We start from the raw sequence: 10,505 nt of genomic DNA on the forward strand, positions 1-10,505 counted from the left end.
GTGGTTTGCTAATCATGCAGCTCACATCTGAGCTGATTTTAGCCTGAAGGAGATAATACTCCTTAACCCTTAGTTTTCTGGTTGAAAATAGATCTAGAGGAATTTCTGAATCAACCCAACTGTGCTCAGCTGATGAGAGACCAGACACCTTAATCAAGATTTAGACTAATTTTTTTGTTTGATATTTACAGTGGTGATTGTGGGGTTTTTTTCCACTAATTCACGTGTTAAAACTCTATCTGTCCAAGACAGACTGGATTTTAGGGACATCTGACTTATCAGAACCACCACAATTTAAACCAGTTTTTCTTAACTGCCTGCAAACAACCTTTTATGCAACTAAAAAATGCTATACTAGCACAGCAGTTATTACAGAATTAAGTCACATTTAGGTAAGTTTAACAAGCCTATCGTGAGCATAACTGGAAAGTCAGCTTACTAACATACAGAGTGGGAATCAAAGTAAGGACATGCAACAAAAACAAAAAGGCTTATAAGTCTTTCTACAGGAGACCTAGAAGTGAAATAAAAGCACACATATGAACATTCACACTGGTATGAACAGTTGCTTCAAAGTAAATTCAATAATGTTTTTATGGAAAAGTGAGATAAAGTTCATTTAACAAAAGCCTTCCAAACTATGAGCCTTATACTCTTGAGCCCATCAACTCTGCCCTCTGAAGACATTCTCTCAAAGTCAAGGCACATGATAAAAGCCTTCTTGCATGTAACTACTGGTCACTCCCACATTTGCCAAAGGATATCACACCTCTCAAGAAATACCTTTTCTGTTCAATCTCTCTGGATTCAAACCCTGTATCTGAAACATACTATAGGCTGTGCTTCACTAAACTAAGAGCACACAGCTATGCTAATAAAGTTTGTGCATAGAAATACAGGATTTAACATTAGTTCTAGCCTCTTAGCAGTACATAAACCTTGTTGACGTAATTTACGTTTGCCACAACATTGAAAAACAGTGCCACTGGATGTAACTTACAAGACAAGCATCAGTTCAGAGAAGACTGCAAGTCTGAGGAAGTCACCCCACCTGGCTTGAAACTCAGACAAGAGTTTTGATGCCTTTTTTCTGTGCTTTTCTCATATCCCAAAGCACGAGCTAAAAAGAAGGTCAGCTTTTACTGCATTTACTCATGTTGTTTGAGCAACACAACACACCACTCACGCTGGTACCATGGATAAATGTTTGTTTGCACTGATGAAGAGTTTAAAGGAGCCCACCATTAGAACTTTTTGTCCAAACACACTTGTCACTTCAGAAGAGTAACCTGATTTCCTTAGTTCGTCATTATGATAGCTAGGCACAAGCCTGACAGCACACATGCACTTCTGAAAGGCACAAGAGCAGGCAGCTTGGGAAGAAGCAAACAGATTGTGGCAAAAAGACCTATACTTTCAAATGACTGCTCACCCCAAAATCCCTTTATTCTAGCATTATCTAACAACACTTGAAATATTACTTTATTTCTACATCTATCAAAAGTAATAATGGAAGATGAACATGAAGATTTACATGCGAGACTGCATGTCATTACAAGGTGACCACTCACTGCCTTTCAAAGTTCTGGGATGATATCATACATAAACTGTTATTTTGGAAAAAATACTCTCAACAGGCATTAACAACTTATTTTAGAGACTGATACAGTTAATTCCCACTTTCAAAGTTCAGCAACTGACAACTGTTTTTGACAAGTGTAGCTACACCCAGTAAATGGACATCTCCTGGCTTCACATCTGACTTTCCACCTCATGAATCGCAGTTCCTTTGTGAGAGTTTACTATGATCTGCAGAGCTGTTATTTCACGTGGGGTATATGGTATAGGACTTCAGTACACACTTTTGTTTCAGCATGGACTTACTGTGCCAAAGTGTCAAAACACTATGTTTTTCAGGCTAATCTTCTATGTGTCACGCTCTATAGAAATATCTAATAGCTAATACCAGAAGGAAGCACAATTCACTTTGTGAAGCAACTTGCACTAGAATAAAAAAATGAAACCCTACAAGACTAGAGCAAAATATAGGCTTACCTTTGAACGACTATATAACATACGTTAAATCAACGTTAACACTTGCTGCATTTTCCACTTTCCTAAATACAATTCCAAGAAACCACATTGACACGTATCCACTCCTAAAAAGTCGGATTCACAAATCTATCATTTATGCACAGATGACAGTTATCTGGATGCTAGTATGTACTCTCAAGAAGGGAGTAAGCAAAACAGTTTAGTTGTATGCAGCAGTTAAAGATTAGAGTCAGCCCATACTTAAGTTCTCTGAGAACTCCTCCCTGAAGTTCTCCCTTCTTTAAAAAGATCCTACATGCTCAGAACCTTGCCTGTCAGGCAACATACCTACAAAACAGTAGGTACGTAACTGAACATCTCTCGCAGGTAAGCTGAGGTGCATGAATATAAACAAGGTGCAATACATTGGCCAAACTGTATTTCAGAAAAGTAATGAAACTCACTGTTTACAAAGTTCTCGGCTGCCAGGGAAAGACTGTGGCTTTACATGTGCAATAGATATAAATTCATTCCTCTCCAAGTTTCCAACCAGCACACGAATTTTAGATTTGACAAGACCAATCCTAATATGAACAAGAGACATTTACTCATTTTTAACTGTATCCAGCACAGTCGTTATATGCCTTTTTACAATACAATGCTAATACAAAAATGCTAACCAGTCAGGAAGTAGTAAGTTTCATTCAGCGGAGCAGATACTAGATATTTATATCACACACACTGTAGTTTGAGAAGTTTCCAGTGACATTTGAGCTTTAAAGTTTCCAAAGACAGAGGCAAACAAGTTTAACTTGTACTTTGAACGGGTCAGATACAACACTTCAACATATCACCTATGATGCAAATATCAACAAGAAGCAGATTCCCAGCACCTCTGGCTGCATTTTGAAGAGCAGCAAAACCCATTTTTACCCCTAAGATCAAGGAGAAGAACAGTTTAGAAAAGGCTCAAGCACAACTGTTCAATTACACCTGAGTAAAGATGCAATTCTTCCTGCAGATTGACCTGTGAAAAGAGTTTACCCTTTTCCAGCCAAACTGAAAAATATAGTTCCTTTACTAAACAAATGATCTAGTCAACACAGTCTCAGCAGAAACTTACCCAAGAAATGTATCATGACCACAAAGGCTCTTCATTTAAATGAAGTACTGGCATTTCACCCTTTTACCTAAAACACTGCTAGCTTTGAAAGCAGTCACAACTCTACGTTCTTCAAAAGCATCTTATGTTGATGAACAACAGAGATGTGCCATCTATTCCCAAATCCATTCAAGAGTTGGTGAACTAAACTTGTTCTTATAGCAGACAAACTGAAGCAAGTTTTTCCTCTGCTTTTCATTTTCCCAGATGCAAAACTAAGCCCCATTTGCTGCCATTTCTGTCACTGCAAAAAACATCAGCTTTTACTGGAGCCAGAACTTTCCTCATCTTTATTGGAGATACAATAAGCTTTGTTCACTTAAAAACATTTCACATCAAAAACTATTGGGCTCTAAGCCCTCTGCCCATAACTCCTTGTTGTACACCTAACTGCGACTGACATCAAGCTGTAGCTGATACGATTTTTAAGTGAATACATTAAAAAGTTCAGGTAAAAGGTATTACCTATTAAAGCTATTTTTAAACATGAGAGAAGATGTCTTTCAGAGATAGCACAAGAATTAAATTATTTGCCTTAAAGCACAAGCCAAACTTTGAAGTATAACCAAGGTGCCCTCAGAACAGGGGTCTGTTACACAGAGCTATTTTGCTTGCTTACTTGAGCAAAGCAGGTAAAGTACTCATTTCTTAAGAGTAAGAACACCACACACATTACAGTACCTTAATTCCTCACCGTTTCCCCTTATTTCAAGATTCACAGTTAGTCAGCCCATTCACACAGGTTAAACAAGTTATTATTGGCATATCTCCCTTGAGACAGTGACAAATGTCATGTCATAAGCAGTCATTTTCTCTAACTGAAGTGGTTCTCACATTACATTTCACAAAGTAGATCAGCACCCCTGCAATGTACCTATCCACTACCAAGCGTGCTGAGATGATCCTTTTCAGCACTAAACATAAGATGCCTGAGCACACTACTAGATTAAAACTTAGTAAACACTATTTATCAGCATTCAGATGCTCTGTGCAGACAGTCAGGTTTCACCCAGATTAAACAGCCTTGTTTCACTTCACGGGAGAAAAGGAGGCTCTGGAATAGGCTGACTACATAACCAGAGCAACTTAGCATTGAGTGCAATCTAGTCCTAAATTAAATATTACATCCAGTAAAAAAGTTATGAAACCAAGTCTTCCACGGCTCTGCAACAGTGGTCTTCAAAGTTGGGGGGGGGGTGTACGCCAGGGGGTGCACAAGACAATCCACTGGGTACGGGAAGAAAATACTAGAACTTCAGTAATGTGTATGTAACTTGTAAATAAGTAGATATATACTGCAAGTATGTGTTTAAAAATTTATTTCTTTTTTTGCTCACAGGAGTGCACAAAGGTTTGGAGACCACTGCTCTATAAGTCAGTAAAAGATCTAGCTCTCCAGTGTCCACTATACATCTGATGACATCAAGTAATCCCCGCTTACTTCAGGCTCTGCAACAAGGAACACCTTCCTAACTGAAGTAGCATTGGGTAAGTAGTCTCCTTAGACTCCTTGCATCTGCTTCTCCAGATGACACAGAGCATCTGACCTTCAGGCATACACACACTAACCCTCTTTGTTCCTTCTCATCATGACTTAGATCTTTAGGTTAACTTCTGAAACAGCAAGATTTATGTTAACCTCCCTTCACAAGAAAGCTTTTAGTTTTGCTCATGAACTGTCTACTTAACCTGGTACTGTATTCCATGCCCAGTTGCACAGTTGAAAGTTTTATTTTTTTTAACTGCAACACTGAATTGAGTGTCAATTATCTATTGAACCCACATTCAAAGCAAGTCTTACCACTCTAAGTGATGCTCTTCAGTAGAGGCACTAGCAGTCAGCACAATATAATGTCTAGAAGAAAAGAAAAATTGATATCCTAGCTCAGGACTTTATATTCCTTCAAGTGAAACCAAAACTGCCTTAAATGTATAGAATGTGACTTCCAGACAAGACAGATTATATCCTGCATTTAGCACAGTATTAACTGAAGAAAAACTGATTACATCCTTTAGAATTGCGTTCTGCTACATTCTAAGTATCAGAGTTGATTTCTTTTCATAAAAACAGTGTCAGTGGCATAACACATACAGTTTTTTCTATCTTCCCTATACTTGTCCAAAATTCATATGACTGCCTCCAGTTTCTGAAAAACAAACATCAATGCCATCTTCTATTTAGACTGCAAGCTAAAACTCACTATGCTAACCAGTAAGTAAATAATTTCAAGTTCAGATAACAGATTTCATACATACTTGTATTTCTGAAAGAAGTTCTGTGGTTCAAAGAGCTTTGGTCAGTCCGATTTTCCTTGGAGAATCTCATTTGTAACTGCAAGACCTATAATTAAGGTTGAAAACCTTAGTTCCTTTTTTTTTTTTTTTTTTTTTTTTAAGACTAGCAGAGCATGATATAAACTTTATAAGATAAAGGTTTTGAACAATGATTGACAGATCAAAAAGCAGGGATTCCCTTGACACAATGCAGGTCTACTACAACAGTTCATTGTAAAACTGGTCCCTTATTGCCTGCAACAGATATACTTCCCAGAGAACTCTTCTGCCTAAAAGGGCGGAACACCTCGCAGAATATAACCAATTCAGATAATGTGGTTTCATAGAGGAAAATTTATACTTTTTAATCAATTAATATGCATGGAAAGAACTTTACCATGTTTTAACTCCTCTACCATTACCGCTCATGCTGATGTAGATACGTTGTATGTAGAGTTCTGCTGTGGATAGGCTGGGGTAATGATAGGCATTACATGATATCGGTCTCATCAGTTCACCTATGATGTTAAAACAATTGTGCTCAGCACCAGCAGCTTAGCTTAGAAGAAAGTTTAAAGGCTTCCAAATTCAATGTCTACATACCCTAGGGTCCCATACTGGTAAGTTAAGATTGCTCTCTTCGTGTTGTTTCAGCAATACAGGTTTTGGCCACTCCCTGTATAAGAAAAGCCAGTAACTAACCGTCCATTTAAAACTCTGCCATGTAATTCAGGGTAGGATTGAATGTTGTTGGTGTAAATCTTATATAAAGAACTACCTCAAAAAGTGTAACTACTTTCTGCAAATTAAAGTAGTCATAAATAGCTCTTACCATTTTGAAAAAAAACAAGAACTTCTTAACCAGAGTAGTAGCCAAAGCGTTTGGATAGAGCTGACACGTTCTTGCTACTAGCACGGCCCAGGAAACCCTACCAAGGAATCCCAGCATGTTGGAGTAAATGCCACGTCCTACAATGGGCACGCTGTCGTTAGCCTGTACTCTTTCAATACCCAAGGATACTCCTTCAAATTTACAGCACCAACTTCACAATCTATAGAATACCTAGTACACTTCAGCCTCAAAGTCAGTTATTTTTGCAGTGCAATGAGGTCAAAATTGTCGGTCCTCACAGCGATGAGAAAAAGAATTGTTACCACACCACTTCCCAAAATACTGCTACTCTGAAATTTGCCTGCACTGCTACAGCTACTGCTTCATCCAACTTCCCTTAATAAAAGGGTTCTGCCATTCTTCTAGCACTTGCTCTAGTCACATGCGCAAACGGTATTTTCTTATTCCTTATCTATCAAGCTTTTATACCTCACTGGGCATTTTTATCCTTTGTAGTCAGGTTCCTGATAAGCAATGCAGCGCCTTGTCTTGTAGGTACTCCCCTCTTCTCCCCACTCTACCCCCATTAAAAAACACACAGAATCTACCCCATGGGGGTAAAAAACTGTTATTTAAACAGCTATCCAAAGCTGAAGGACTTCTAATGCTATTATTTTTTCAGCATGAGGTGCGTCTGAAAAGTTTAAAGATCACAAACAATCACATTACTCACGTTTTGCCCACAGTTTAATTGCATGGAGCGTGAGCCGGAAGTTCTCTTTATTTGGCACTAGGTGTAGTATTTCATCAGTAACTCTGCAGCCTGTAAGAAAAAATGTTGAAGTACAGAACATCCTAGTAACAGGTTGTCCTGGGTTCAGCTGGGATAGAGTTAATTTTCACAGGAACCTAGAAGTGGGCACAGCCAGGACAGCTGACCTGAACTAGCCAAGGAGCTATTCCATACCATGTGATATCATGCTCAGTATATAAATGGGGAGCGGGCTGGGGGGGCTCTCGGCTTTTGGTGGGGGAAGTGGCGGAGCGTCAGGTTCTGGGTGGTGAGCAGTTGCACTGTGCATCACTCGTTTTGTATATTCTTTTATTAGTACCGTTGTTGTTGTAATGTCTCTTTTTGTGCTGTCCCAGTAAATTGTCCTTATCTCAAACCTCGAGGTTACTTTTTTTTTTCCCTTTTCTCCTTTCTGATTCTCCTCCCTATCCCACCAGAGGGGGGCAGGAGGAGGGAGCGAGCGGCTGCGTGGTCCTTTGTTACCGGCTGGGCTGAAACCACGACACAGGTACAAGTCAGTTTTATGCTACACTGGATCAATAGCTTACAGTTTATCCTTCAAGTCTATGAAAACAAGTTTGGATTACTTGCTTTGTATTACCTTAAAAATTAGAGATTACACATAACATTCAGTATCACATCAGGTAACTGGTGCCCTCAACAGCTTTTTCATACTTTAGACTGCAGCCAACAATTTTCAGTAAGGCCCTTCTACAGGATTCCGAAAACTAAGTTTCTTTCGACAGCCAGGAACAATTAAACCAGTCAGTGTTAAACAGTGAGCAAGTCAGGATTCAGGTATTTTAAACTTGGGGGTTTGGGGTTTGTGGGTTTTTTTTTTAATGAACTATCACACATTCTTCTCTATCAAGTGCTCTACCTATTCATCTGAAGCAGTTTCTGTGGCAAACTGGAACAATGCACATACGCCAAACAAAGAAACATGAAACACAGGTCTATCTAAACAGACAACTTGAAACATCTAAATTTAAGCCCACTCACCACCTCCTCAGATCTCAAGTACACAGGGAATCAGTTTCTGCATCTTGTAGAGAAACTTGGGTTCTGTAATGTGCACTCCATACCGATTTTAGTAACATTTTCTTTTTAAAGATGTGTAAATATGCTTACCATTTAAGCTCCGTATATTTCTTATATCCAGGCTTCTGAGATACGAGTCATCTCTGAGATCAAGATTATCAGAAACAGTTGGCATAGACAGTCTTGCAAACATGAGGTCAATCTTAAGAGGAAGAAAGTGTCAACTATTAGAATGCCACACAGTTTGCAAACAGCACACTAGTGGGGGACAGTTAGTCAAGTCTAAAAAGAGTAGTTAACATTTGTATTTAGAAGTATGTGACTATAGATACATCTCTCGAGATTTATTAGCCAGAAGACTCCATAAAATTTCTAGAAGTTCCATATTTTATTTACAAAACCTTCATTGCATCACCCCTTTCTTTTTAAGCTAGGGAAAGGAAGAGGGTTTTTTAAGCTGAAAAAGATTACTCTAGACTTAGAATTTGAATTAAAAGGGAACTTAAAATTAATCATAGAATTAAGACATAAGTTCAATCACCTCAACTATACTTCAGCAAAGCAGAGAGCATTTTCTTTATGCAGTTGTCCCAGTTTCAGTTGGGATATTGTCTTCCTAGTAGCTGGTATGGTGCTATGTTTTGAATTCAGTATGTGAAGAATGTTGATAACACTGATGTTTTCAGTTCTTGCTGAGTAGCGTTTAGACTAGAGTCAAGGATTTTTCAGCTTCTCATGCCCAGCCAGCGAGAAAGCTGGAGGGGCACAAGAAGTTGGCACAGGACAGAGCCAGGGCACCTGACCCAAACTGGCCAATGGGGTATTCCATACCATGCGACGCCACATCTAGTATAGAAACTGGGGGGAGTTGGGGCAGGGGATCACCGCTCGGGGACTAGTTGGGTGTCGACCGGCGGCGGGTGGTGAGCAATTGCACTGCGCATCATTTGTACATTCCAATCCTTTTATTATTACTGTTGTCATTTTATTAGTATTATCATTATCATTATTAGTTTCTTCTTTTCTGTTCTATTAAACCATTCTTATCTCAACCCACGAGTTTTACTTCTTTTCCCGATTTTCTCCCCCATCCCACTGGGGGCAGGTTGGGGGCGGGGAGTGAGTGAGCGGCTGCGTGGTGCTTAGTTGCTGGCTGGGGTTAAACCACGAAATCCATAAAAGAAAAAAAAAATACAAACCAACCATGTTACTGGAAAACACCCTTCCACTTACAGGTTTCCAAATCAACTTCTGCTTTTTTGCCCAGCATTAACATATATCAGGGGAAAAAGATCCTGCTTATGGTTTTTAGATAACTTGACCTAACTTAGAAGTCACAACTACTTTTTTAAAAAAACATTTGTGGATATAAGAAAAGATCCAAGTTGCTAACCTCTTAAGACAGCTTATTTGCATTGCACTAGACAGTTAGAACTGATGGCCAGGAAATGAAAAGGTTTGAAATCCACAAAGGGTGACACTACATACAGCACAAGTTTTGGACACATGAAATGTGTTTCATACCAGTTTTGATTTAAGGATATTCCCATCGGCTTCCTGCTAACATTAAACAAGACAATTTAACACTGGCTTCTTTTAGTTCAATGTCTTTGCTGTGCTGCTACTGATTCTGGAAGGATATTCTAGTTGATTGTAGAGGAAGGACATATAACAAAGCGGTCTGTTAAAGAGAGCTGTTGCAGCTAATTCAGCATTACCTTGGTTTTGTTTATGGAAGAGGATGAATGAAAACGTCAACCAATCTGCAGCTAATGTTGCTAGCAGAGCCTTGTGCTCTTAAACACAGTGTTTGATTTTTATAGTTCAGAGGCTTAGCTGTACATACATCTGTTTTAATCTAAATCCAAGAGCTGTATGTCAGCATGCAGAGCAGCACAAGTTAAGCTCTGTTTGTAGAAGGTGCTCAAATCTGCTTTAGCTAGCTCACTGCCCAGTTAGGCTGAGCAGGACACCAGGCACCTGGGTTTGGAGGCCCACAAGGTTACTGCCCCTGGAACTCCAAGCACAGCAAGGCATCATTTTCACCTCCAACCCTCCACTTGCCCAGTCTGCTTAGACTTCTTTGCAATCAGAAGCAGCACAGGACTGACATGGCAGGACAACATTAAATTAAAAGCAGCACGATTTTTTTTTTTTTTTAAACACCATAGAACCCTTGCTTTAGAAAGGGAAAAATGGAGAAAGAAACACCTACTTTGCATTACTAGATGAAACCAGGAGAGAGAAAGGAGTGGGACAGGAGGTAACGACTGTATTTAATGGATCAAGGGTCTCTACAGAAACACTAGTAGCAAAAGGGGGAGACACATTAAAAAGGTCTCTACAACTCATCTTGCTTGTCAAAGAGT

At 39.2% G+C, this 10,505-nt stretch overlaps 1 pseudogene; it reads right to left on the reverse strand.

Annotated features, from left to right (window-relative positions):
• Positions 1 to 503: 503 nt before the first annotated feature.
• LOC104834231 overlaps positions 504 to 10,505 on the reverse strand; it is a 10,214-nt pseudogene continuing 212 nt past the window's right edge.

This window comes from Haliaeetus leucocephalus, unplaced genomic scaffold (assembly GCF_000737465.1).
Source record: "Haliaeetus leucocephalus isolate CR32 unplaced genomic scaffold, Haliaeetus_leucocephalus-4.0 Scaffold322, whole genome shotgun sequence".
Lineage (NCBI taxonomy): Eukaryota > Metazoa > Chordata > Aves > Accipitriformes > Accipitridae > Haliaeetus > Haliaeetus leucocephalus.